The sequence below is a fragment of the Pteropus medius genome, unplaced genomic scaffold (assembly GCF_902729225.1).
Source record: "Pteropus medius unplaced genomic scaffold, Ma_sr-lr_union100, whole genome shotgun sequence".
In the NCBI taxonomy this organism is placed as follows: Eukaryota; Metazoa; Chordata; class Mammalia; order Chiroptera; family Pteropodidae; genus Pteropus; species Pteropus medius.
The window spans coordinates 6,218,613-6,246,187 of NW_024347788.1; the positions used below are offsets into that span (position 1 = coordinate 6,218,613).

General features: G+C 39.9%; 1 non-coding gene across 1 annotated transcript; it reads left to right on the forward strand.

Annotated features, from left to right (window-relative positions):
• Positions 1-4,322: 4,322 nt before the first annotated feature.
• LOC120614507 (5S ribosomal RNA) lies at positions 4,323-4,441 on the forward strand. The gene has a single exon (XR_005655999.1). It is a non-coding gene; the product is annotated as a 5S ribosomal RNA (ribosomal RNA).
• Positions 4,442-27,575: the final 23,134 nt, after the last annotated feature.

A 27,575-nucleotide genomic window follows, 5' to 3' on the forward strand; every position in this document is an offset into this window, starting at 1 on the left:
GGTCCAAGTTCTGCGAGCTTTTAAATCTCCTAGGTCAATTTAACCATCGAATCCCTAGCAGCGAATGGGTGATGAGTGCAGAATCCTCAAGTATTCTTGTTTGCCTTCAGGATTGAACTCCACTCTCTTTTAATAAACTCGATACCTGTTAATAATAGATCTGTTTGGCAGTGTCAAGATGAAAGGAAATATGTAAAGGAATCACATATTGCACAAAGGTTAAGATCTTAATTTACACAAAGCTTAAATGCTTTATCAGTTTAAAGGGGCTATTAAATAAAAACTATCACGACCTCATTTCCTGATCAAAACCTTTTAGTTAGTCCTGCTACCTCCAGATACAGCTCTTAGACCCCACGCGAACTCAGCCCTCCCTTATTCACACCACTCACCGTCTTGCATTCTACACTTCATGCTGCAGCTCAGCCAGATATGAGATTTCCTGGGACGGCTTAACCATCCCACGGCTACGCCCTCGCTCGCTCACACTGCTTCCTGTGATGTTTCCTGGCTGTCTTCCTGTGCTGTTGCCTCCACGTGTGCTATTGAAATGCTAAACCGTCTTTAAAGCAGAACTTTTCCAGCTTTAACGTGCCTGCAAATCACCTGAGGAAGTTGTTGAAACACAGATTCTGATCCAGTGGGTCTAGGATGGGCTGAGATCCTGCGTTTCTAACAAGCTCCAAGGTGATGGCTGCTCTTGGAGAAGCAAGGCTTGAGAGCCCACTCAAAGGTCAGCTCCCTGGGGAAGCATCTGCTCACGGCCTCAGCCGGGATGCATCTCTCCCAACGCTGATGAGATTTACCCCGATTTCGCCATTCTGTTTTCCCCTAGATTTAGACTCTCGAATTTACGATATGGCATAGTTTTTCTCATAAGCTCAGTGGTACATTTTTATGTCATAAGACAGGCCCAACAGACTCTTATAAATCGCAATAGTGGGATGCTCAAAACGTTTGTTGTTGAATCAAGTATGGCTGATGAAGACTAGACTGGATAAGCCAGCATGGCTGCAGTGTCTCCCTGGAAGGGGACATTTGTAGCAGACCCAGACCAGGTATCATGGGCAACCACCCGGACACTGAACAGGGCAGTGGCTAAGAGTTTGGACAGATGACTTGGGTTCGAATCCTGGTACCACCATGTCCTAACAACTTTGGACAACTCAGCTAAACTCTCTAAGTCTCAGTTTTGTTTTCTTTGATAAAAGCAAAGATACTACTACTTTGTAGGACGATTTTAAGGTTCAAATTGGGGAACAGGTGTAAATGAAATGGCGTTTATAAAGCACTGAGCACTGTGACTGTTGCATCCTAAGTATTCTATAATAAACATGAACTTTTATTCTTACCTGGAGTGACAGTTCTTTAAGGTTGCCATGAAAATTCTAAGACAGGCATTAGATCCTTTTAATTATTTTAGGGCTGTTTTCTAATACCTTCACTGTGCTCCACTACTCTCTTTAAAGCTGGATGGAAATCACAAATACAGTCTGTAAGCGTTAACAACCGCCGATCTCTGCCTCCTTCCTGTGTGTTAAAGCTAAGACTGCCAATCCCAACTGTAGAAACTGACATAAAAGATGACTGAAATGCAGCTCCTACGGTTACCACAGCAACCGCTAGATGTCATCTTTAGAATGTCCTTCTGCTTCACATCCTATTTGAGTAGGAATCATAAAATATATACATTCACCCATCTACTAAATAATTGGCTCACATACAATTTTAAAGAGTAATCATAACCGTTCATGCATCAACACAATAAGATTTGCAAAGGCAGCACATATTTTTAAATGCACACTGTAAAGGGACGAGATTTCTTCAACATTTAATTTCTTCTTTCTTTTATTCTTCTGTTACTATAGCCTTTTTCTTTAAAATTAGTGAATCACAATTAAACTTGCTTTACTCTAGGAACAGATTATTCAATTTTGACAGCTCTTCCTTCCTTATAACCAATGTAATATATACCCAATGTGAAAAACACAATCTCATATTAAAAAAAAGAAATCTGCACTTCCACTATTCAGACAGCTATCAACATTTTTATATTTATATCTATTACATATTTATATATTATATGTTATATTTATACATCTACATATTATCTTTCTATAGAGAGAAGCGTAGATATATGTGTGCACATAGAAAAGCATATAGACACATAAATATACACATATATGTAACAAAAATGATATTTGCAAATATTGTCTGTATCCTGCTTTTGAATGTAGCCCATTCCTTTCCTCTTAGCCCTATATCGTGCAATTTTTTCATGTTAGTAGAGTCTTATATGATGTCATTTTACAGTTGCTTGATATTATACCCTCTGCATATGCCAATATTTAACCATTCTTTTGCTGTTGGACATTGTGTTCATTAGATTAGGTTTGGTTATTTGTGACAGGAAAATTCAAATACAGTGCTTAAACTAGATTGCAGTTTATTTTCTTTCCTGCGAAAGAAAATGTAGAATTTCTTATGAATTCTCATTAGGGTCAAGGCTTGCGTGGGGATTCCCACAGGGCCAGGACCCAGATGCCCTCCTGTGTTGCTATTTTGCCATCCTTAGAGTATTGCCTCATGCTCTAAAATATATGCTTCAAATGGAATCATTACATCACGATCCAGTACGCAGAATGGAAAAGGTCAAAGGAAGGTGTGGTTCTTTGAGACTTCTTAGAAGTCACATACAATACTTCCAATAGCCACAAATAAGCTGTAAGAGCGGCCGAGGCTGGTGATACGTTACTGGCAGGGCACGTGCCCGTCTACAAACCATGGTTCTTGTTGCTAAGAAAGAAGAGACATGATACTTAAAGAAAAAACAAGTCTCCAACACAGACATTCAGCTTGTTTCCAATTTTTTTTTTTTTTTGCTATCATTAATAATGCTGTGGTGAATACACCCAAACACACATCCCTGATAATTTCCTTGAGGATAAATTCCCATAAGAGTGATTTCTCAGTCCAAGGATATGCCAGATTTTAAGAGTTTCGATACCTATTGCCAAATTGCTCTCCAGAAATATCGTACCAATTTCTACTCTCATCAGCAATGCAGGTTGAGGAGAGAAAATGCTATTATAAGAATCCATTTAATTTGACTGTTCGAAGATGCCATACCTCCTGCAAGATAGATAAAGATCCCCACGTCTCAGGTCAGCTAGCGATTGAGAAGATTTCTGAAGAAATAAAACCTCAGTGCCAAGTGAAAAAGTGTTTTTCTATCTAATAACATCAAAGGAAATACAATTTGAGGTCTAGCAACAGAAAGAACAGTTAGCTTTGGTCATCGAAAAGATTTTAAAATGGATACATAAAAGGACAGATGGCATAGTATAGTGGAAAGAGAATTGGATTGAGTGCCAAAGTATGAGTTAGAATCCCAGCTTCTACTTCACTGTGCTTTAGGCCAGCTACTTGACCTCTTTTAGGCTCATTTTCTTTCATACAAAAATGAAACCATGATTGCCTCTCTCTTGCTCTTAAGAAGTTTAAATTTGTTAATGTGAAAAGATTTAACCATAGATGTATTTGAATTGAAACTTGCACTCTCTTTAAATTTTACGATATTGCAATTCTGTATTTTATATCCTCCATAACCAGATGGACATAAGTCATCAATTTTCTTCAATGAAAAGAACCATTCAATAAGACATTCTCAAGGTTTTTGTTGTTGCTCTTATTGTGGTTTTGTTATTTTGGGCATTAAAGGATCTTAATTTTTTAAATTAATTTTATTAAAACATCACTTATATGCAATAAAAATCACTCATTTTATGTGTACAGCTCGATGAGTTTTGACAAGTGAATACAATGTGAAATCACCACCTCTCACGAGGTATAGAATATTTCCCCAGAAAATTCCTTCAATACCATTTTGCAGCCAATCCTACTCCAGGCAAACCTTGATCTGAACTATATCACTTTTTGTTAGTTTTACCTGTTTTCAAATTTCATATAAATGGATTCATGCAACATACACTTTTTTGTGCCTGTCTTTCACTCAGTATATTTTCGAGATGCATTTATGTTTTTCTATGTATTTCATTTCTGTTTGTTTTATTGCTGAGTATTATTCTATCATATGAATATACTACCTTTTGTTTATCATTCACCTGTGTGGACATTTGAGTTGTTTACAATTTGTGCTTCTTATGAATAAAGCCATTCTGAACGTTAGTACACAGATCTTTTGGTGGACATGTTTTTATTTTGAAAGAATGGGGGGATAAATACCTATAATTTTAATCGCTAAGATATATAGTAAGTTTAATTGTATAATTATATAGCATGTTTCATTTTTTGAGAAACTAGTGTATGGCCATGCCACCCTGAATAAGCCTGATCCCGTCTGATCTCAGAAGCTAAGCAGGGCCGGGTCTGGTTAGTACTTGGATGGGAGACCACCTAGGAAGACCAGGTGCTGTAGGCATAAAAAATTTTAAAAAAATAAGGGATTGTAAGCTGACAAGGTCCTTGCAATCTGTGAGGCCAACCAAGGGTGGCCTCAGCTAAAATAATTTTTTTAAATAAAATTAAATTAAAAATTAAAAAATTTTATGAGAAACTGACAGACTTATTTTCCATAACGGTTATGCCGTTTTACATTGTCAGCAGTGTGGGAGACTTCTGGTTGCTCCACATCCTTCCTTATATTTGATATTCACAGTCTTTTTAAATTTTTACATTCATGTATGTGTGAAGTGGTTTTAATTTGCTTGCCTTTCCCCAATGAATAATGATCTATGGCATCTTTTCATATCCTTATTGGCCATGTCTATGTTTTTTTGGTGCAGTGTTTGTTCAAGTCTTTTTCCTGTTATAATGGATTGTGTTTCTTATGATTAAGATGTATATGTCCTTTGTGTATTTTATTTTTCCAAGTGTTGTCTTATCCCCATTTTTAATGGGTTGTTTGCATTCTTGTTGCCCAGTTATAAGAGTTTGTTGTATATTCTGATGGCAATTTCTTTGTCCGAAACATGTATCATGAGTATTTTTCTGAGCCTAAGGATTGCCTTTTCATTTTCTCAATGGTACATTTTGAAGAAGTTTTTAATTTTGATGAAGTTCAATTCAATCATTTTTACATTTGATGATTAGTGCTTTTTGTGTCCTATCTAGGAAATTTTTTCCATCTAAGATGACACCTATTTCTTTCCACTTTATCTTCTATGTTTTAGCTTTGACATTTAGATCTGTGATTTATTTTGAATTAATTCTCTGTATAAACCGAGGCCAGGGTTTATTTTTTTCTCATATGGATGTCCAGTTGTTCTAGTACCATTCGTTGAAAAGATTATGCCTTTCCAATGAATTATCTTGTTGCTTTTGTCAAGATGAATTGTCAAAATGAATTGTAGGTCTATTTGTGAATTTTCTATTTTGTTCCATTGATTACATATGTCTGACAATTCCGTATTCTCTTATTACTATAGCATTTATAGAAGGTCATGAAACCAGAGAGTATAAGTCTTCCAACTCTGTTTTTCTTTTTCAAAATTATTTTGACTATTCTAGTTCCTTTGCATTTCTGCGTAAATGTTAGAGTCAGCTTCTCAATTTCTACAAAAATGACTTCTGCAATTTTGGTCAGGATTGCACGGAATCTATATTTCAATTTGGGGGAAATGGGCATCTTAACAATATTGAGTTTGCCAATCAATAAACATGGTATATAGGTCTTCATTTAGAATTTTTAAAATTTCTCTCAGGAGTGTTTATTGTTTTCAATACACAAGTCTTTTATATCTTTTGTCACATTTATTTAAAAGTATTTTATGTTTTTGATACTATACTAGATTTTTTTTAATATTTATTTTATAGTTGTTAGATGTTAATATATAGAAATACAGTGGATTTTTTTCTTGGATGTATCCTGAAACATGACTAAATTCATCCACTAATTCTAGTTGTTTCTTATTTGTTTTTTATAGAGTCTATCGGTTTTCCTATCATGTCATTTGTGAATAGAGACAATCTTACCTCTTCTTTCTTAATCTTTATACCTTTTACTCCTTTTTCTTGCTTTATTTCACTGGCCAGGACCTCCACTACAATACTGAATAGAAGTGGTGAGAGTCTACCAGATTCTCAGTCTTAGAGAACAGCAGTCAGTGTTTACCAGTAACTATGATATTTATTATAGATACGCTCTTTATCAATTTAGGAAACTTTCCTTCTATTCTTAATTTGCTGGAGGTTTTATCATACATGGGTGTTGAATTTTGTCAAAATTTTTTTTTTCCTAAATCTACTGAGGTTATCATATGATTTTTCTCCTTTATTTTATTGGGGTGGTGAGTTGCATATATTAGCTTTCAAATGTTAAATCAGCCTTATGTCCCTAGGATCCACCCATTGTGGTCATATGTATTACCTCTTTTCTAGCTATGGCTGGATTTGATTTGTTAAAATTTTAATTTTTACATCTATGTTAATGAGGAACATTAGTTTACCATTTTTTTTCTCATGATGTCTTTCACAAGCAAATTAATTACCGATCAGTAAATCTGGACTTATCAGCCTAGATTTTAGGCTGCTGTTTCTCATTCCCTATAACTTAGTAGACTCAGTTTCCAAGATCCATCTCCTCTGAGGATCTTGGCAATGCTTGGCTTTTTAGGCTTCAGTGGGGTGGGTGTAGGTAAGCCTTACTACAAGGCATGGCCCCTTCTTCTAAAGTATAACCTTCCTGGTATCTCAGATGAATAAATGCCTGGGGTGCTAACAAGAAATCTCTCTGCAGGCTGGTTCAGAGCTCCAGCATCTTCAAGCATCAATCAACCTCTAGTATCTGAAGTAGTCAGCCTTGTGTGATCTTGCCATGCATGTCTGCATCCCAGTCTTCAGTCAAGGATCTACGAGGACTCCCATCTAGACTCCTCGCTCTCTGTCTCACCATCCAGCACAGCTCCTAGTGCCTCGATCTGCAGCTCCCATCCACTTGAGTAGCCCCGAACTCTTGTCTCTGTTTCTTCAGGTCGACTGGACCCACCACACTCTACATGGACTCCAGCTGCCTTGTGACACAGTTGGAAACTTGAGCTGGGTGAATATGGGGAGAGAGTTTCCCAAACCTGGAGATTCATCACTTGTTTTCAGTTAGTTGCCTCATATATTTGTCCAGTTTTAAAACCATTTATGACAAAAAACAGAAGCTCTTAGGGCTCTGTTTTGTAGAACCTTTTCGACTTGTGGCTGCCAGAAGGAAGATATCGGAAAATTTAGAATAAAGATGTAATGGATTTTTTTTTTTTTTTTTGGTCCCAAAGTAGTGCTGAAAGATGATTGCAGGTTGTATGACATTTGGAAAATACCATTGTTTCCTGGTTATTTTAAAATCTTACCTTCTCACCTCTTTCCCAAGAACTCTTTCACATTTTCACAATATTCCATGAAATTTCTTGCTAATTGCCTCCCACCAAACCAACAAGAAAAGGCCAGGTCGCCTGATCTTTGTTGCATTCCAAGAGTCAAAATCATGACTGAGGGACTTGCAAGAGAAAAACATCTACCTCTGTGCTTCTCTAAGAGGGATTAGGAAAAACTACCTGTGTTTTCTTGAAAACAGTTGTACTTGACCTGAAGGACAGGTAAGAAGGAGCCTTCGGGGTCCATCTGAGAAACAAGGATCTGTTTATAGGAGCTACACGGATCCTTGATCCCACCTTCAAGGAAGAAAATAACGGAAGAGACCTCAACTCTTTCCTCCCGCCAACTTCCCTACCTTCCCCCTACCTTGGAGATCTTTTCCTTGTATCAAGTATCTATTGCTGCGTATCAGACCAATCCAATACTTAGTGCTTAATTAACTACGATTTTATTTGCTCCGATTCTGTGGGTCAGCAATTCGAGCTGAGCTCAGTTAGGTGATTCCTTTTCTGGGGTCGTTCTTGTTTCTAGAGTCACCCGTCAGCTCCAAAGGGGCTGGTTAGTCTATGCCTCATTGATGTGTGCTGGCTGTCAACGGGGACATGTGTTGCCACCAAGCCAGAAGACTCCTTCACAGAGTGACTATGCTCCAAAAGACAGCAAGAGATGGGGCAAGCCCTAACGAGAAAGCGTTTGTTATGCCTCTGCTTGGGTCACATTTGTTAAGGCCCTGTTACCAAAGTAAGTCACATAGCCGAGGCCAGAGTCGGCATGGGAGAGGACTAACAGAGGGTGTGGATACGGGCGGGGTATGACCCGTCAGCACCATTACAATAACCATCTTCGACCTTTCCTGAGACAGCCAATCACGTACCTGAGCCCTTGTGCATGTGTGTCTTCTTTCTGCGGCAATCCTTCAGGATCACGATGTACTTCTTCAGACAGAGGATTTAACAACCTGTACAATCAAAGATGTGGACTGGTGATTCCTAAGGTCTTTTCTGCTTTGGCGATTTGACACAAATAGCTAGGGCTCCATTCTCATAAGTGTAGTTGATATTTAGTGAGCATACACAGGTACGATGCAACTGGTTGTTTATATCAAGCCCCCATTTTGACTGGTGAATACTTATGCTGTAGGACTGGTAAATATTGAGAATATTAACCCTGCCCATATATGTTGGTTACTTGCAACACACTACTCCAAGTGTGATAAGTACCCTAAGCGTAGTTCACAGAATCACACACTCCGTTACGTTTGTCCAAACTCTTAAGGTTACACTTGAAAAACCTGAGGCCCAGAAAGACCAAGTGACTTGCTTGAATTAGGTCATATGACAAGTAGGTGGGAGAACTAACCTTGGAATTCGGGGCCTTCAGTTGTTACACCAATGTGTTTTTTAGTAAGCAGTCTCCCAACCGATGTTCATGTGATTTAGTTCTGTCTTTCTGGACTTCATATTTAAGATCTGCATTCCAGTCACAGATCTGACATGTAAACTTTGCTAACTGATAAAGAGGAGACAGAAGATGTTTGGAGTTTCTGCGTTTTTATGCCTCAGTTTCACAGGACCACATCTCATCGCCGCGATTCCATCCCATGGTTTAGGGGTGGGTGGGAATGAGGAGGTGCTGTTAATATAAGTATAGATGCAAAAACCTGTTTCTGAATTCTCTCTCGCCCATTATTTCACCAAAAGCATCCCTCAGCCCCAACTCCACCAGTAGCCCTGACACCAAGGAATTTTAGCACCTCCATTATGGGTTAAAATGGCAGTCATCCTCTGAAATGTTTTTAGTCCGATTTAGCTGCCTATTAAAACATGTCTCCAGAACCACCTCGGTGTCAGTGCTTTTAGGATCTGGGATGGTTTTCTCCCAAAAGCAATCATTTGAAGCAGGTTTGAACTGTCCTCTGAAAGAAGAATCGGATTGTGCTCTGTAATAAGCTAAAGGGCAAGACACTGAAAATAGAACTATCTTTTGCATCTTATAAAATCCAGGTGAGTCTTTCAAAACAAACAAAGGAGCACAGAGCAGGAAAAGGTCAAAAACCTGGGGCCATTCGGGGCTATTCAGACTTCCGGGACCTCAGGATTTCATGAATCTTACAGTTACAAAGACACAGGAACTCTACACAACCACAAATCACTAATAAGTCTGTACAAGAAGGCATTGAAAATCCAAATTCATCTTTACCAAATGGAAGTGTGCTAACGAGGAAAATATAAACAACTCATGAAGAGAGATACACGAGGAAAGTACTAACACACCAATTCAAACTCTTGTGAGATGTCTCTTTAGAGCTCCTGTCAGCAGGAAGCCAATTACTCGGGAAAGAATGAAGTTTGTTTTATGAGCACAATATTACAAACGCAGCTCTTCATTCTGACATCAAGGAAGAATTTTGCATTTCCAATAGAAGCCAAGGACGTTTGGCAGCTGATGGGCTGGTAGTTTGCCTTGGAGGTTAAAGCTATGGGAGGAATTCACGAGCTCCTTATGTCCCTAAATTTAGCTCTGGTGATTAATCTATGACTCTTAATTTGTGATAACCTGCAATGGAAGAGCATAGTAACTAACGTCATAGAATAACTTTGGGTCTCTAATATGGCAAGCCTTTAATACTGTTGGCGTTGGAAGCCTGCGATCTTCATCAGAGGGATAAAAAGAGAAACATAGAGCATCATTTTCCATTTCTTAACTTAAGAACATAATTGTTATTATTTAGTAATGTAATATTCTCTAAGAAGAAACAATCTTTTAAAAGTCGGCACATATAAAAAATACGTTTTCACCTTTGTCTTCACTCTGAATACAAAAACATCTAATTTGTCTCATTTTGTTTATATATCCCTCTCCTTCACATCTGAGCAAATGGATAACAGGGTTCGTAATGACTTAGCACAGTATGCTTGGCTAAATAATGGTGTAAATGCTCCACTGTACTCCTAAACATCTGCCAGATTTTTCAAGGGAAGAGTAATATTTTACATGAATGAGAAAAGAGAAGGATTCAGGCCATTTGACAATCTTTGGGGTGATAGAAATAACATTTCTACGTCTGGGCACAGTGTTCAATGTTTCTAATATTATTATTGTTATCGTCCCAGAAAACCACTCTATATTGACCATTGGATCTACCAGATGAACACGCCCAAACTCTGAGCAAACACGTAAAAGTCCCAACACAGCCTTTCCTTGTCACTGATACAAAATCCTTGACGCCTTAAAGAGAATGAAAACGAATCTGTTTCATTTCCTTGGGCCAGCTTCTTGACTGCTGCGGTTACGACCTCAGAGGGTGGTTACTCGTTCTCCTTCTGAAGCCCGATTCCAGCTAGCATGTGAAAATCTGAGACTGGGTCATGTCAACTTCAAAACAGCATTTACGGCATTGACTTTCGTTTCCGATGGTGCAGGAAAAGGTTGCCTTCATCTGATCGGAGAATAAGCTGGTTTATATCTGGACTCTGCTTTGAGGGGCTGGCTGGTCTGCTTATGGTCCACCCTCACTCCTCAGGAATAGATCATGAGGGGCCTGATTAAAGCCCCTGGAGGCTTTGTTGAGGTCCCCTTCCTTGAGCCGGCCCTGAATTCCAGTTATTGTCACCATGAGACCATTAAAAGTTCTATTCAGTTTCTCAATCTTTTAGCCATCAATTTCTGCTCAATTTCTCAGCCTTTCTGCTGCTTCTTTGGAATTGGAAAATGCCTTGAAGGGAAAAAACAGCCCCAGAAATCAAATTTACCTCTCTGTAGTTTTCTGTCTGGGGTCCTGGCCCCTCCAGTTGTAGTTGATTTGGTGTTCCTCCAATGCTTCAAATAGATTTTTTTATAAAATACATTTGGTCTAGTTTTTTGTTGTTTTTGTTTGTTTGTTTGTTTGTTTGTTTTTTAGTTCACTATTGCTAGGAACAGATATCCCCCAAAATATGTTTAACATTTTTAACACCCAGTCCCAGCAGCTGCAGAAATTTGACCGTTCTCATAAAATACTAGGTGTCTTCAGTTGAGCTAAGGGGAGATTCATGGCTTTTAGGGAGCGGTTGCTCTTGCTTAGCCAAGGGCAGGTCTCAGCAGCACAGAGCAGCTGTGAGCTATTAGTAGGCTCCATCCGCAGCCACTGGCAGGTTGATGCATTAGGTAAAAAGGTTACTAGGAGGGCATCGATAGCATTTCGTACAACAGATATGCTGATAATTTCAGTTGTGCAGTTGTTTTTTTTGTTGTTTGTTTTTTTCACTTTTCCAGTTTTTATCTAGCACTTCCTTAGTTTCTTGCCTGTCTCATTACAAACAATTTTTTCTGGCCCCTCAACAATTGGGGTGGGGATGGGGGCTGAGAATGGAATTAGGGAACAAGAACCCACCCTAACACACACACCACACACACACACACACACACACACACACACAATCTCCGACACCCTGCCTAGACCACTCACCTCAGCGCTGCCCCCGGGGCACACCCCACTCAGCTTCTTTGTTGGGGAAACCATACCACGACAAGCAGACCTTGCAGAAACAGTCCTTTCAAGTGTCCTCTGGACTTGCTACTTAACACAGAGTAGCCAATAAGCCCATAAGAAAGTCTGCATCTCTGTCTTCCCAAAATCTAGACATATAGGACACTCCTGTAGTGTCTCCCGTTGGCCTCATCTTCAGAGGTATCACCACAGAGCCTCTTGCATCCGGAATGTTCCAAGCCAAAGTCAGGACCCAATCTCTGGCTCCAGACTCCAAAGGACACGGGTTGACCTCTCCCTAGAACTCTGTCTGCACCCAGCTCTGTTCCCATGGTGACATACCCAGGATGAGACGTCAGACTCCCCTCTCTGGCAAGTACCACACGTTCTCTTAAGTCGCTCTTATGCGGCATCACCCTTAACTCTGCAGGAGGGGAAGGGAAACAATTCTGATTCATTTGACAAGTATAGAAAACCTAACTACAATGACTTAAAAAGATGCCCGGTAGGTGAAGGATAAAGGGGCATTTTCTAACTCTTGTTCAATTAGTTCCTATTTTAAAAGTGTTTCTGTCTTAAACACGGTGGGCAAAGCACTGGTGTGCTTGTCCTTTATGCTTCCACCAAAACTCATGAAGTCTCCACAATTTCGCACTTATAACTAACACAATCTGCCACAAGATGCTATGAATTATTAATTACTTGATTCTAAAACATTATTTTTAAAACTTAAAAGCTTAGCTTAATAGAAAATTGTCTCCATAGAGGAAGATTAGAAAGACACATAGAATATAGGCTATTACTACATGGTCAGCGTCTTCCTCCTGAGTGACAGAGAATCAACATTTAGGCCTGACTTCCAAAATAATTTTATGTTAGCAGACCATGATGGACAGAACTTTCTTTCCTCTACACTTTCATGGGTCGTGAAATCAGAATATTTCAAGCCACTATCACTATCTCCGTATTGTGGGAAGCCAAGGATAACGTATATTTTTTGAAGATCCCTTAATTTCCCCCTCTAAAGTGATTCCTAAGCATTTACTGAGTGTTTGACTCTGGGCTTGGTGCTGAATTACAAACCAAGTAAGAAATGATTACTTCCCTCAAGGAGTTTACAGACTAATGAAGGAGACAGAAAAATAAACAGATCCTTTATACATGGCTGAGCAATGATGGAGCTATGCGCAGGGCACCGTGTGAACCCAAAGGAGAGTGACCAGCCTGTCTAGAGCAGCCAAGAGAGGCTTCTGGAAGCAAGTGCTATTTGTGTTGTCTTAAAGGACAAGCACGAATTAGCCAAATGATCCTGCTTTCTATCCTAGGTGACTGAGTGAATGTTGATGACATCATCGAAGATAGAAAATAGGTAAGCGTGATTTAGGATCAAAGACCATTAATTTAATCTTAATTAATCATTCCAAGTGGGCTTGTACAATTGGCCTCTAAAAGCAAAGATAGGTGGTAAACATTTGGAAATATAAGAATAAACTCACAGGAGATTTAGGCTAGAAATACAGATTTTAGAGTCATCAACATTTAGTTGGTATTGAAATATCGAGAATGGATAAAATCATGAAGAGGGAACATGTAGTAATTTTGCATTGTCTGCTTCATGGATCTTTTTGAGAATCTGATGAACAGAACGGACTCTCTTCCAAGAAAAATGTACGGAGAGAAAATTGTGCATACACTCGCTTGAATACAGAGATTCCCTGAAGTTCATTCATGACTAACAAAATACAGTGTATAATAAGAAGGGAAGTGAATTGATGACTGAAACTTCCTGAGCCACAATCAAAAGTATTGATGTTCAAAGCAGCATGTGAGATAAAGCCATCCAGACAAAAAAGGCTTGAAGAAGTCAGGTTACTTTGATTTTTATAACTATTTAACTGTGTACTACCTTCCTCTGGAACCAGTTCGGTTTATAAAACACATTGCCACAAAAATCCAAAACCGGAGGCAATTTTGAAATATACATTTGAAATGGAGTTGGATCTATTCATAACACAGCTCCTGAGAATATATCAAGCCAGAAGTAATGAGTTCCAGTTTGTAAGGATTTTTACAGCTCAAGAGAAATTGGCTTTTCTAAAGCTTTCCCTGTCTCGAAGGTTGCCAGAGCACCGCGCTTATGCTTCCGCCATAGAACTCATTTCGTTTCTTCTTGCTCACTTTTCAAACTTCCTCCTTCAACATTTTAGGGTCTTTGTGAAAAAAAGAAAAAAGAAAAAGAAAAAGGACCAATTCTTGTTTATCTTCGCCCATAATGCTGATCCCCTCCAGCCACCCCATCACCAACACCAACATAAAGCCTTGCACATGCTTTGATAAATATTTGTGGAACTAACCAGAATTGTCAACCCAATCACAGAATCTGCTTATACTAGCAACGCAGAAATCAGAAGCATGGAAGATAATAGGAAGCTGAGGCTCCAGTTCTCTCTTCCTAGGTAACATCTGATGCCTCCTATTTCTGTAGCAATTGACCAGAAGAAGCATCACAGTAAATAATATTAATCAGCCCTGGGTCTCCGCATCACATTTGTCATGCTTGTATTACACTGCATGGTGTGGGATCGGAGAAAATGGAGAGAAACAGATGTAAGTTCCCAGAGGCAAAAGGATAGAATTCTTTTCTCATACTATATAAAAATTACCTCCTAGACAAAAGGAGACTGTTATTTATGCGAAGCAAAGGACAAAACAGGTGTTAGTACAAGAACAGATAATCTCATTGGCCATAAACCGAATCCTTTGCTCTACATTAATCAAGACAGAAATCAAGAACACGCATGCAGGAATTAAATCACAAGTTAGCCTTGTTTGCTGTGTAACTCTCTGTCTGTAACAAAGATTGGTGCAAATTGACACCTTTAAACGTTTCATATGAGCCTGAAGGGGGGCCATTTTCTGACCTTTACAGATTTACAGTCCCACCTAATATGAAATGGAGCAGAATGCCACTGATGTTTTCAGAAGAATATTTGCTCTAGCCCCTTGTCGATACCTACGCTACCTTACTCTAATAAATCGTCATGTTCTGTTTACAGACGAGCACTTTTGGCACCCGTTCCTACACACGAAAGGTCTAAGTTTATTGCAATATTAGACAAGGTGCTTTGTTTGCTTTTTGGTTTGTTTTTGTTTTTTTGTTTTGGTTTGGTTTTATCGGTTTGTCTATCTTGAACTAGCTAAAGGGCACTTAAGCCCCTGTGCCTCACAATTCAAAAACATGAACTAAAATAAAAAAGCAGATGGAGACCAATTTCAAACTAGCCTTTACTTCATATGAGCCTCTCGAAGTCATACGTAGCCTATAATAAGCTCTGGCTGGAACTATGGGTTCCAAGAATATTTGTCTTTTTTGTGGGAGTATAGGGTTTGTTCCTTTTGCAGGTTTATTGCGTAGAGGTTGCGGTAGCTCTGTGGAATACAAAGTATTGTTTTGGCTTCTAACTAAAAAAAAAAAAAAAAATCCAAACCAAGAAATGACCTTGTACAAGACAAGAAACGCAGCGTAATAAACACAGCACAGAATGGAGTTACTCTTTGTCAGGACAGGTGTCTTGTATTTCCATACTGAGCAAAGTGCTTGATTCAAAAGATGCTGGAAGAAAATCGGGTCCAAGAAAAGGGAGAAAATGGCAAGATTGGAATAGTGAGCGAGAAAGGAGAAAAATGATAAAATAGGTCCTGAGTTGTGACTACTTACTCTGAGGATGGAAATTCAGCACTTGGGTTTATTTTTATAAATTCTGACCCTTGCCTGGAATGTTCTCTCACTTCTCCCTTCTAGATTCTCCCCCATGACAAATTCATACCCATTGTTCCAGCCCCAGCTCGTCCATCAATTTCTTCTTAAAGCTCCCCTAACACCATGAAAAAAATTCCTTTCTTCTTCTTTTGGACTCCCATCCCACTTAATCAGTCCCTTTTTTTTTTTCGAGAAAGCCTCTTCCCCCACTGGGAGAGCATCTTGAGAGTCCTAGACTAGTCATCATTTTCTCCCCAAGGCTTGTCATTACAGGTGATACAAAAATTTGCTTAACAAATTATGTGGAATAAATCCAAGTGACTAACATTCAAAAAAATCAAGCCCCCAGATACTTAAGCTGACAGACAGCTATTAGCACTCCACTCACCATATGTCATGAAGACCCAGTCTGAAATCAGGGAAGGACATCAGAACACAGCACTTACGACATCAGCCTTGGATGTGACAAACTGGAAGAGTAGTTAGAATAGAGACAATGCAGAGAAGAATTTTTACAAAAAAAAAAAAAAAAAAAAAAAAAAAAAGAAAAATGATTATCTTTGGTTCATTTCCCAAAGGACATTTAGTAATGGGCACACTTATTTCACTGGAAAAAATATGAAAAAATATTTACCTTGAAATATCCCCATGCGTTATATAATTCTCTCCTGGGCAGAAATGTTACACAGCCAAATCCACTTTACAGATCGCATGGACAAGGGTGTGGGGAGTCTCTTCCCACTCAGAAATCGCTCAGTCCTGTTCATAAGCAGCCACTTACTGTTCTACCTAAAAGGACCGATTTAAAATGAGCGATGCGTGAACCACTGCACAGATTACCATGGACACTGTCCAAATGTTGCCTCATACGATGATAGGAACCTAAAGTTTATTGGAAAAGGTCTATTTCTTTTCCATAAGCCCCCTTTCAAAAGTCTATTTAGGTAAATACTGACTTACTAGAATTACTTAACTGCTGTATAATCTGAACAATTTTCTCCAGAAGAGTCTTTCAATTCTCTGCAGGGTAAGTAGAGGCCTATATAATAAATACCCACATTCACACGCACAGACACACACACTCACATATTCTCCCACATGTGTACACTTACACCCAGGAGTGCAAATACATTCATACGTGTTGACCCATATGCCCACATACACACTCTCTCTCTCTTTCACACACACACACACACACACACACACACACACACACACACACACACACACAATAACCAGTAGAAGCAGCTCAGTGAATAGATTATTTCCAGCTATAAGCAGATGCTCACGTGATGAAAGGGGGCACCTAGTGAGCTTTGCCTCAGTCGCCAGTTGGACTTTACAGCTGTCAGTAGCACCAAAAGCCCCATATATTGAAGTCTTGCTTAGCATTAGCACATACTACCACACGCGTCCAAATGTCTGCTAAATGTCAGGGCCAGCTGGCAAGTCTTCACACTAGGAGAAGCAATCTTGATATTTTTAAATCTCAGAAAAGTAAGCTGGAATCACAAAATCAGGACTATTAAAGATCATGCTTTTTTAGGCCCTGAAGTATCTTGGTGTTGCTTCCTTTACTCCAGCTAATGAGTAAACCCTTTCTGTTTTCCCACTGGGTTCTCCTTCGCCAGACTCCAAATCCACGGGGGATAGGTCGTCCTGTGTCCCGCTCACCACCAAGTGCCCACAGCGAGCACCGTAGTGGAGGGGTGGATGACTGGATGGGTGTGGCCCAGCTCTCCCGTCAACACTGACTGTAGCTCACCTGTGCGTGTCTGCCATGACACATTAGGGTCCTCTCCTCCAGAGAAAGCAAGGGGAAGACAGAAGCATGCCCGAGAAAACCCAGCCTTTCCCAGGTGTTTCCACAGCTCAGACGTGCATTTCTCAGCATCTTTTTTTTTCTCCAAATGCTTGGCTTCATTGAGGAAGCTTCCTTCCTTTAGAGATGAGTCTGAAATCATGCACACACATCTCCTATAAATTATCCTTGTTCCTTCCCATAGTGACACTGGGGAGCCATGACTCAGCCTGAATCTACAAAGGCAGATGAGCAGAGCACCAGCCCGAAGACACTAACTAATCAGAGCAGCAGAAAATACGTATTATTCATGGCCTACCTTTTCCCTTAGTTGAAATGTTTTGACCAGAAAACCAGATAATTATTTCAAGTTTACACCTCATTTGCCTCACGTAAGTATCATTTCACTTATACTAAAGATAAGAGAGTGAAGCTAAAAGTTTCTGTCCAATCATTCGTACTAAATAAATGAAGTCCTAGAGTAGATTCCCAGTAAATGTTTAAATCAACGTGCGCACAGTTGTGTTAACATGGATGTCCCGCATAGCACATTCACATGAAATCTTTTAACCACATTGAGACTGAGAAAGAAAGAGTAGAGGAACACTCATGAGATTCAAATTGATTTGCAAAACTGACCATATAGCTAATGTTTACTGAGCACTTACTATATATATATATATATATATATATATATATATATATATATATATATATTGCACAGATGGAAAAATACATACCAATCTATAGAGTTGTCCCACCCAATCACACTTCCTGCATTTTTAGTCATTGTGGCATCTGCAAACCTACAATTAAAAAAAAAAAAAAAGGGCAACAAATGGGTCTTTGAAAATTGTGCCAAATACGGCCACGTTAGCTTGAACTAAGCCACGGTGTTCGATCTGTCTCTGCCCCAGAGGAAACAGCATCCTTTTGGAATGCTATATGAAGATGTTTTGCTTTTGTGGAGATAATTGTCTCTAAACAGCCGTAGTAATTAGCAACATCAGGTAGCTCAGGCAGCATTTGGTCGCCCATTGCCTATTTATTTGTGAGCAAATGGGAGGGTGAATGGGGTGACAGAACAGATGGGGAAGAGATACAAGTACTTCATTGGCACCTTGCACGGATGCCTCCTGCTGCCTTTTCTCCCTCCGGCACCATCATTAGTGCCTCTGGCTTCTGATCTGGGTCTGAGAGCCTGTGGGTGAGAGTGGTCGCCACCAGCTGTTCTGGCTGTCCCTCCATGTCGCCTGCTCCTTGCCTTCCACTCATCTGGCATGAGGAAGGAATTTCTGTGCCGATACCTTCCATCTCTGCACACTTTGGTTTCACAGTTGAAGTTTGTTTTTTTGTTGTTTTTGTTTTTGTTTTTTTTGCAACAATACCAAGCCAGTAGGGCTGTAGCTGAGGGTTAATTGGGCATAAAAGCAAAATGTGAAAAGGCCCAGCTGTCCCTCTCAGGGAGAATTCCAGAGAGTTATTCTAGCCGATTGCTACCTTTCGACAATGACTCTGTAGTCTGGGGGCAGTGCCAGCAGCCAAGGTATGACCAAACTCACGGAAGCAGTGCCAAGCAGAAACGCCTGTAGAAAAAAGGAGGCGGGGTCGAGAAGCCATGAAAAGGGACGAGTACAGAAAAAGAAATAACTACAAAGAGCTATAACGGAAATCTTTGGATAAAAACATAGTAGCTAATGTTTACTGAGCACTTACTATCTGCCAGGCACCGCAGTAAGCAATTGGCATGGACACAACAGTATGAGTTTGGTGTCTGTATCAGTCCCATTTTACAAATGAGAAGACGTGGGCTTAAAATAAAGATTTTAAAAGTGGTTGAATACCACTTAGCCTGTAAGTACCGGACTCTTGATTCGAACCAAGAAGTCCCTTCCTAAGGCTCTCCTGGGAGTCCAGGGACTGGCCTTCTGCTTCTGAGCCAGCTTCTGCATAGCAGAGTGACTTTCGACACGTCACTGAACATCAGTGTTTCTCTGTATAGACAAGAGAGGCAATCCCAAATATGGTTGACAATCTCTTGCATTGGAATCATGTGGCAACGTTATTTAAAATGTAGTTTTCTGAGTCTCTTCTTAAATCTAATAAATCAGACTCTCGAGGGCAAAGTGCCCAAAACTGCATTATTAATAATTCCCCTGAGGATTTTTAGGTTCAATAAAGTTTAAAGACCACTGGACCAGCCAATCTCTAAGGTATCTTCTAAATGCCAAATTATACGGCTCTGGTGGCTGATATGACACGCAAGAAAACTGTTGCATTATTCATCTCAAATCTTACTTATTTAAAAGAAAGTTCAAAATTGTTTTATTCAGTATAAATTACTTTACTTACAAGAGGTGATTTTGGATGGCTTTCCTTTATTTCTGAAATTCAAGCCCATCTTCAAAGGGTCAAGGTGGTTTTCCAAACATTGAGAAAATGATAATCCCCAGGTTTAGGGGAATTCTTAAAATGTCCTAAGCCACGGCAGCGCTTTTAGAATCGGACCTCTCTGAGGATAATTTTTAAAGGCGTCAGTACTCTTTTGGACACACACGCGCTCTCTCCCTCTGCCTTATTTTAAACATAAATTATTTTTAAGATGTATTTAAATAAATAAATAATTATCTCACAGCCCACCTCCCAAACAGTGAACTGTATTAGGTTGAAGCATGTGAAATTGCTTTTTACTTGCAAAAACAGTGAGTCCCTACGGTTTAACCTAGCGGGCGGGCGCACGCATGCGCACATACGCACGTACCTGTGTGGCCTGGGTACAGTTCTTGTGACTAGAATCTTTCATTATTAACGTGCTTGGTCCTCATAACACATCGTTGCCCTCTCAATGCCTTCTTAGTAGATGTTAGGTGATGATATTGCTGATGAAATTTCCCATTTGACTTCCCAGACTTTGTCCTGAATCTTTAGATCTTGATAAAAAGGTGACTATTCGCTATAGAGCAATCAGTGATCAAACTAAAAATCTAATAACTTCTCTTTTTTTCCCCACCCATTCCCACACATAATCTAACATACGAATATGAGCATCCAACCCGTAAGAGCCGCAGCGTCTTTCCCCAGTTCCTGTGCGTATGTGAGCTTGGTGGTCTAACAATTTGTCAGCTATGTATGTTATCCCATTATTCGGGCCATTTTTCTCTAGGGATTCAGTCGCTCTCATTAAAAACATATCGATAGGAAAACTAAATCTAAAAGTTAAAAAGGAGGCAAATCGACATGGATTTGAAATGGATTGAACGCTTGGAGAAATAAACGCGGCTGAGCTCACTTGGCCACAAGAAATTTTTGCGCCTCCCACCCCCTCCCCCACGTCTTTCTCCTCTGTGCCCACCTCTGAGGGCCAGCGGGATTATTTGGCAGCCGTGAGCTCTAACTAAAGCTTCTAGAAGCTCTTATTCAGCAGTGAAATTGTTGTCTTCCTCTGATCCTCAGATTATGGAGATGAGGGGATGAATGTACAGCACCAAGATTCCCTACCGAGATACTTTTCACTCTTTTTAGTTAGAAAAAGATCAAAAGGAAACTGGCTAATTAGCATACCAAAAGAGACAAAAACCCCTAGAGCTTTATCGTTGTTGCAATCCAATAATAAACACCCGAGTACAAAAAAGATTATTTGATAATGACACACAGAATTGAAAGCCTTTGAAATAGCAGCTTCTAGAAGAAAAAAAAATATATTTTTGGAAAGGAAAATATCCGTAATTATAACAGAATAATGCTTGCACGTTGGGGAGGGCTCTCTGTTCCTGTGAGAACTACTGGCAGAAGGACTTTGCCTAAGAACAGTGGTATGGATTGCCGTCATCTGAAAAACTCAGAAAAGCTTACAAAAGGTTTCAAAGCCCTTCCCAAGTAAACAGGCAGCTCTTTCATATTCTCGAAAATTAAACACAGAAGTCTTTTTTAAAAAAAAATACAGGTCTCCTTTACTCGGAGCGGAGCGAGCCCAGCCAAAGCATTGAGCTCAAAACCAAAGAAATTTGCAACTCTTCGAGGTTTATTATTCTTCTCTACAGTCTTTTCTGGTTTAGAAACTCTGGTAGTCTCTGCAAAGACGGACTTTTTTCAAGGGAGGAGAACAAAGCAATTGTTCAGTTATAAACAAGTGACTGAGAAACGAGCATAGGAATCCACCAGGCCTGTGGAGAGAGAGAGTCTTGATAGAAAATCAGGCCCTCACTCCTTGGGTTACTTTTCACAGTTACAACACTGTGGCATTTTCTGCAGACACCAAGGGGAAGAGGACGATGGTGATTAAAAAGGATTTTTCAGGTCACCCGGATTGACTAAGTCGCAAGCTTGTCCGCCTCTTCCCCTATAGCACATATAGACCGCTTTGGTCAGCACTGGGTGTGCGGTCAAGCCTGGCTTCCTCCTAAGAAGCTGACCCACATCCAAATCAACTCGAGGACGTCACTAGGGATTCTGAATTCGGGGGACAGGTGCTAATAGAGAATTTCTACGTAAAGAAACGAGTTGCCAAGCTCCAGTTCCCATTTAAAATGCATACTGGCTATTGGGATGATATTATTTTATCTGGAGGTCACCCAAGTAGTTATAACGGATTTGCCATAAACCACTGGCTCAAAGCCATTTGAATTAAGCTCAGACGCTCAGATTATTAATACTTTATCCTGTTTCTAAGCAAAGAATTATTGTTAATGAGTCAGATGGTTACAGCCCTCTTTACAAATCTGAATTTAAATGAATGATATGTCTCCTATTATATAGGTTTATTTTTTAAAACAATAAATGGATGAGAAATAGGCCTTGGACTGACCATCAGAGTAAGCTACCTTCTTCCTGGAGCCTCCGATTCTTCCCAGATTTGACAAGATCACTTAAGATCTTATTTTGTTAGCGTTGTCTAGAATTAATTTTTTGTGTGCTCTTTTTTATAAACAGTCCATTTGCAATGAAACAAGTCCCGAATCAGAATTTTACTTAGAAAATGTGTCTGGAGGAGTAAAATAAATGCCATTTACCCACTACTCCAAAGTATTAATTAGACTTAGCTGTTTGCCAGCTCCTACCAGAGAGGCCCAGGGTGATTAGCTGTACTAATTGGAATTTCAAGAGGCGCTGATAACCACACAGAGATAATAGGATTATACCTTCCTGCCCTGAAAAAAAGAAGTAGCTTTGTCATAACTGTTTAGATGATGGTTTTAAGTTGTTACACACTTAGCTACCCCCAGAGAAAGGGAACATTTTTTAGATTCTATTTTTATTCCCACCAAAAAAAAAAAGAGAGAGAGAGCAAAAGAAATAACATTCTTCCAGGTAGAACAAAAGTACGAAGGAATGTCCTTTTCTGTCTGTGGATCTCCACTTGCTCTCCAAGAAGCACAGAAAAGCAGCTTTGCTTGACCAACAGTAGTAGCTCAAGCCGAGTTAGAAAGTCAGTCAGGCCTCACCGCCCCTGCGACAGCATCATTTCGTGTGGGTTCACAGAAACTCTCTCCGAAATCAACCCACGCCTCTATTCCCAGGGTGGCCGGAACCATAAATATAGCTTATATTTGAGAAGGCTGGGCAGATGTTCTCACCTGCATTTTATACACTAAGAAATTATCGTGTGACCAAGTCAGAGGTACTTTGCACGTGCAGTCAAATTTCCGGTGACCATGAGGAAAAGATTTTACCACTCAGCTGACCAGGTGCTTCAGGAATAGGAGGAGCCACAGGGGATTGCCAAAGAAAGGTCCAAAGCCAGTCCTGCACCGCAAACCTCTCTAGTTGGAAAGAAAGGAATAAATTTGATTGCACGGCCATTGGTTCTAACCACATGTGAAAGCGACCCTTCTCCGGCACACAGCCTGACTCACATGGAGCAACTTAGGAGGGACAGAAGCCAGGTGGAGTTGCCATAGTAACTTAAGGACACCCGAAAGGCCGACTCATCCCTACGTATCTCCATCGTAAGAGCAGGCATAATTTTAGACAGTCTTTGTGGTGGGGCATTATATCGCCAAAAAACTATCTAATTGTTAGTATTTTATCCAGGAAAGCAATGATTACTCAATACCATGTTACTAAAATGGAGTTCGGGGAATCTGAGTCAAAAGCAAGGCCCTGGAGGAATCAAAAAAGATAGATAGGAATAAATGTATTAGTATAAAGAAAGGCAGGAAAACTATGGATAGATCCTGAGGCTCTTTCTGGGGGAAACCAAGCAGAGGACAGGGGCTTTCTAGGAAGAAATGTAGGGATAATAAACTCCAAGAAGAGGCTTTTGGAAGGGGTGGAGTTTACCCACAGGTGAAAAGAGGTGAAGCAAAGAACATTTTCTCACTTTGAAATTTCCCCTTGGGTTATCAAATAACCAAATGGATTTTCTTGTTCATTTTGTTTTTAGGATAACTGAGGAATAAGTTCCTTACTAGAATATAAGCTTCACACAAATTGTTTATTTCTTTACCCTAATACCAAATACCATGTGTCTGGGTCACAGGAAAGACTTAGTAAATGTATTATGAATCAATGAATATAAGAAGAGAGAGAGAGAGAAAGAGAGAGAGAGAGAGACAGAGACAGAGACAGAGAGAGACAGAGAGAGACACATACGGAGAGGAGAGATGAGAGAGAGAGAGAGAGAGGAGGAAGGAAGGTAAAAGAGGAAGGAAAAGAAGGAAGGAAGGAAGGAAGGAAGGAAGGAAGGAAGGAAGGAAGGAAGGAAGGAAGGAAGGAAGGAAGGAATGAAGAAACACAGAAAAGGAAGGAAGGAAGAAGGGGGGAAGAGGAAGGAAACTGTTGATTGCAAGTTCTGTTAAGTCTAAGAAAACTGAATTTTTGGCAGTTGAGAAATTTTAATAACTGCAATTATGGCTATTCAGTGCTGTAAGTGTTGATTCAGAAGATATAGGGGATCAAATTAAATATGTACTTATCTCCCTAAGGAAATGACTCGGAAGGAGTTTTTGTTTGTGTCCCTGTGTTCGTGGAGAGGGGCAGGGCAGTGAAGCAATAGCTGTTGGAGCTGGAGGCAAGCAGACCTGAGTTATGTACTGGCAGAACGATTAGTAAAACAGTCCCTTGAGGTAACTTGAAAATTAGAAACTGGTACCCAGAAGTGGACTATTGCTATAGCAAAAACCTAAAACCTTTGGCACTTGGGCAGAGGCCTGACAAATCTCGCAAAGGCTCTTTGTATTAGTCAGAAGGGGAGTGAGGAAATTGCTCTTGGAAGCCGGAGAAAAGAAAACCCTAGTTACGTGTGTACAGGTTAATTAGCAAAACTGTCACCTACAGTAACATGGAAAATAGGATATCTAATTAACTTGTGGATCCAGCTAAAGATTCATGCAGAATGTTGAAAGTAGCTCTTGACATCTTTTTGTTGCTTAAGATAAGCTGTGGAAGGAGTAAGATGAGCTAAAGAAGTAACTGTTCAGTTTTCCAGCGGAATTTAGAGAAAATGTAAAGGACTTTAGCATTCAAAAATAAACTAATTCTTATCCCCAGGGTATCTTGGGAAAATAGTCTCAAAATAAGAAATTGTTTTAGGGATACCATCTAATCTAGGGCACTACCAGTAAAACAGGACCCGAAGTAAAAATGAAATCAAGGATTTTTATTATTATTATTGAGAAGTCAGAAAAAAATTTAGGGCACAGCCACGTAAACTCTTGGCTAGACAAAAAACTTCTAAGAATCCTCTGGACTCATAGACCCTCTCAGCTGGCGGGGGTTGGGGCAAGGCCTTCTAAGAATAGGGATGACATTGTCTCTCGCCCTGACTTTAGGCAAAATTAGAGAGAGGTCAGTCTTGAAGAGCTTTATGTGTATGACAAATGTCGAATGAAGTGAACTCTTAATAAGCTTTATAAGTTTTTAGAGAATTATACTACAAACATCACCACCAGATTGGACTAAAAGAAACAGAGACATTTCGAAACGAAATTTGAATTTCAAAATGAAAAGTGCTTTCAATCTATGAGCAGGATGGAAACTGACTCAGTTGCAATCATGAGCCATAGAGAACTACGACCAAATAGACATCAGAACTAGGCCCTAATCAAGAACCTGGCAGTATGCACACGACTAGATTTCAGATGTGCTCAGGACTAGCAACTGTTGTGTTTCTCCCACGTCCCCCTTTTAAAGACTCTGTCTCTAAACTGGATTTTATTTAGAGACAGTCTTTACAATAGTAATCAAGTTAAAATGAGGTCATTAGTGTGGACCCTAACCCAAGGTGACTGGTGTCCTTATAAGAGGGGACACGTGGAGACAGGCATGCACACAGGAAGAACGCTGAGTGAACATTGTGATGGAGAGCAGGGTGATGTGTCTACAGACCAGGGATGTCAAAGACTGACAGCAAACCACCAGAAGCTGGGTGCTTTTGTTGCAGGTTTTCTGTTCTTGCTTCGTCATTATATGTTAGCAGTGGTGGGCAGAAAGGGGAATGACAACTCAACTATTCATTTTACAGGTATTCAGATTGAAAGCTGCCATACCTAAGAAGTCTCATCCTCCCTGGATCTGATTTAGAAGATGAGATTCTAGACTTTGAGCCTGAGCCTGGTGCTCTAAGGAAATGAGTCTTTAGTAATCTCAGAGGACTACTAAAATAGTCTGTATTGTCTCTATAGGAGAAATGAGAATAATTTTGGCATAAAGAATTGACAGGGATAGACAAATGATTTGTTAGCTCCCCCTGAGTCATGCCTTTGTAATCGACTCTGGGCTTTATCATGTGACTAGCTTTGGTCAATGGCCCATTAACAAGTGTGATGTGAGAAAAGCCTTGATAAGCACCTCTGTATTGGGCATATCTTTCTAGAATGCTCCATCTTGAAACCCAGCTGCCATGCTGTGAGGAAGTTCAAACAGGCCACTCAAAGAGACTGGAGAGAGAGAGAGAGAGAGAGAGAGCTTATAGAGAGAGAACTGGGCCAGCTGGACAGCCTCGGCAATTACAGTCACCCAACTAAGTCAATAATAAAAAATGAAAAAGACACCGTGGACATTCCAGGCCAACAGACATGGAGCACAGATGAGCTGGCCCCACTGAGTCTTGCCCAAATTGCAGAATCATGAGCAAATACGTGATTACTGTTGTTTTAAACCACTAAGTTTTAGGGTAGTTTGTTATATAGTGATGAATAACTGAAAGAGAATGTGTGTTTCCATTTAAATTATTTTCTTTCTATAAATATTTTTTTTACTTAATTTTCTCATTACTTGGCTTTAATACCTAAAAGTGGGTTTGAGGGTTCCAAATGCAAGCAATTTGAAGGTTCTATTCAATTGGGTTTCAGCTAATATAACATAAAGATGACTTTATTACATTTTGAATTGCATGAGAAAGCAAAAACATGCACTAACTTTCCACCAAAAGACTAAGATCCTTACAACACATTGCTGCTGAGATCACAGAGAACCTATTCTCCATCATATTACCCTGTTTTGTTCTCTTTACAGCATTTGTCACTATGTGTAGACAGGTCATCTATTTATTTGGTCACTCTGTTATCCTTGCTCACACTGCAGTCTGTCTTTTTCACTGTTGGAACACAAGCAGAACATCGTCTGGCACATAGTGAGGACTCAATAAAAACTGCGTAAAACACAATGGCAATATAAGGTGTGCCCTTTAGAAAAAAGAAAGTGCCTCCAGTAGACATAATTAGTGTTCGCCAGCATTTCTAGCCATCTTCCTCTTCCTGACATACGGAAGACAATGTTCCTTAGCCCCCATTGCAAATGGGAAGGGTCATGTGACTAGTTCTGTCCAATAGGCTGGGAGCACAGTGATGTGTATCCCTTTCCAATGGAAGCATTTGAGACCCAGTGCTGGTTTCTCCATGGTCTCTTTCTCTGCCACGAGAAACCCTAAAGCTCCATGCTGAGTCTCCTGGCACGCTTTGTCTCCACATTGAATATGACTGCCTTGGAGAACTGTCTGAATATGTAGAGGATTTTGCCTGAGCAAGAAATAAACTTTGTTGTATCGATTCCCTGAGAGTTTGTGCAGTTGTGGGCAGCACAACCTAACCTATCCTGACTGATACAGTGTCAATGAGTTTGTATACTTTTTGAACTCTGTAACTATAAAGTCTGGATGGTCCATAGAATTGGGAACAATTGACTGGGGTATCTATTGTGTACAAGGCACATGCTAGTCCAAGGAA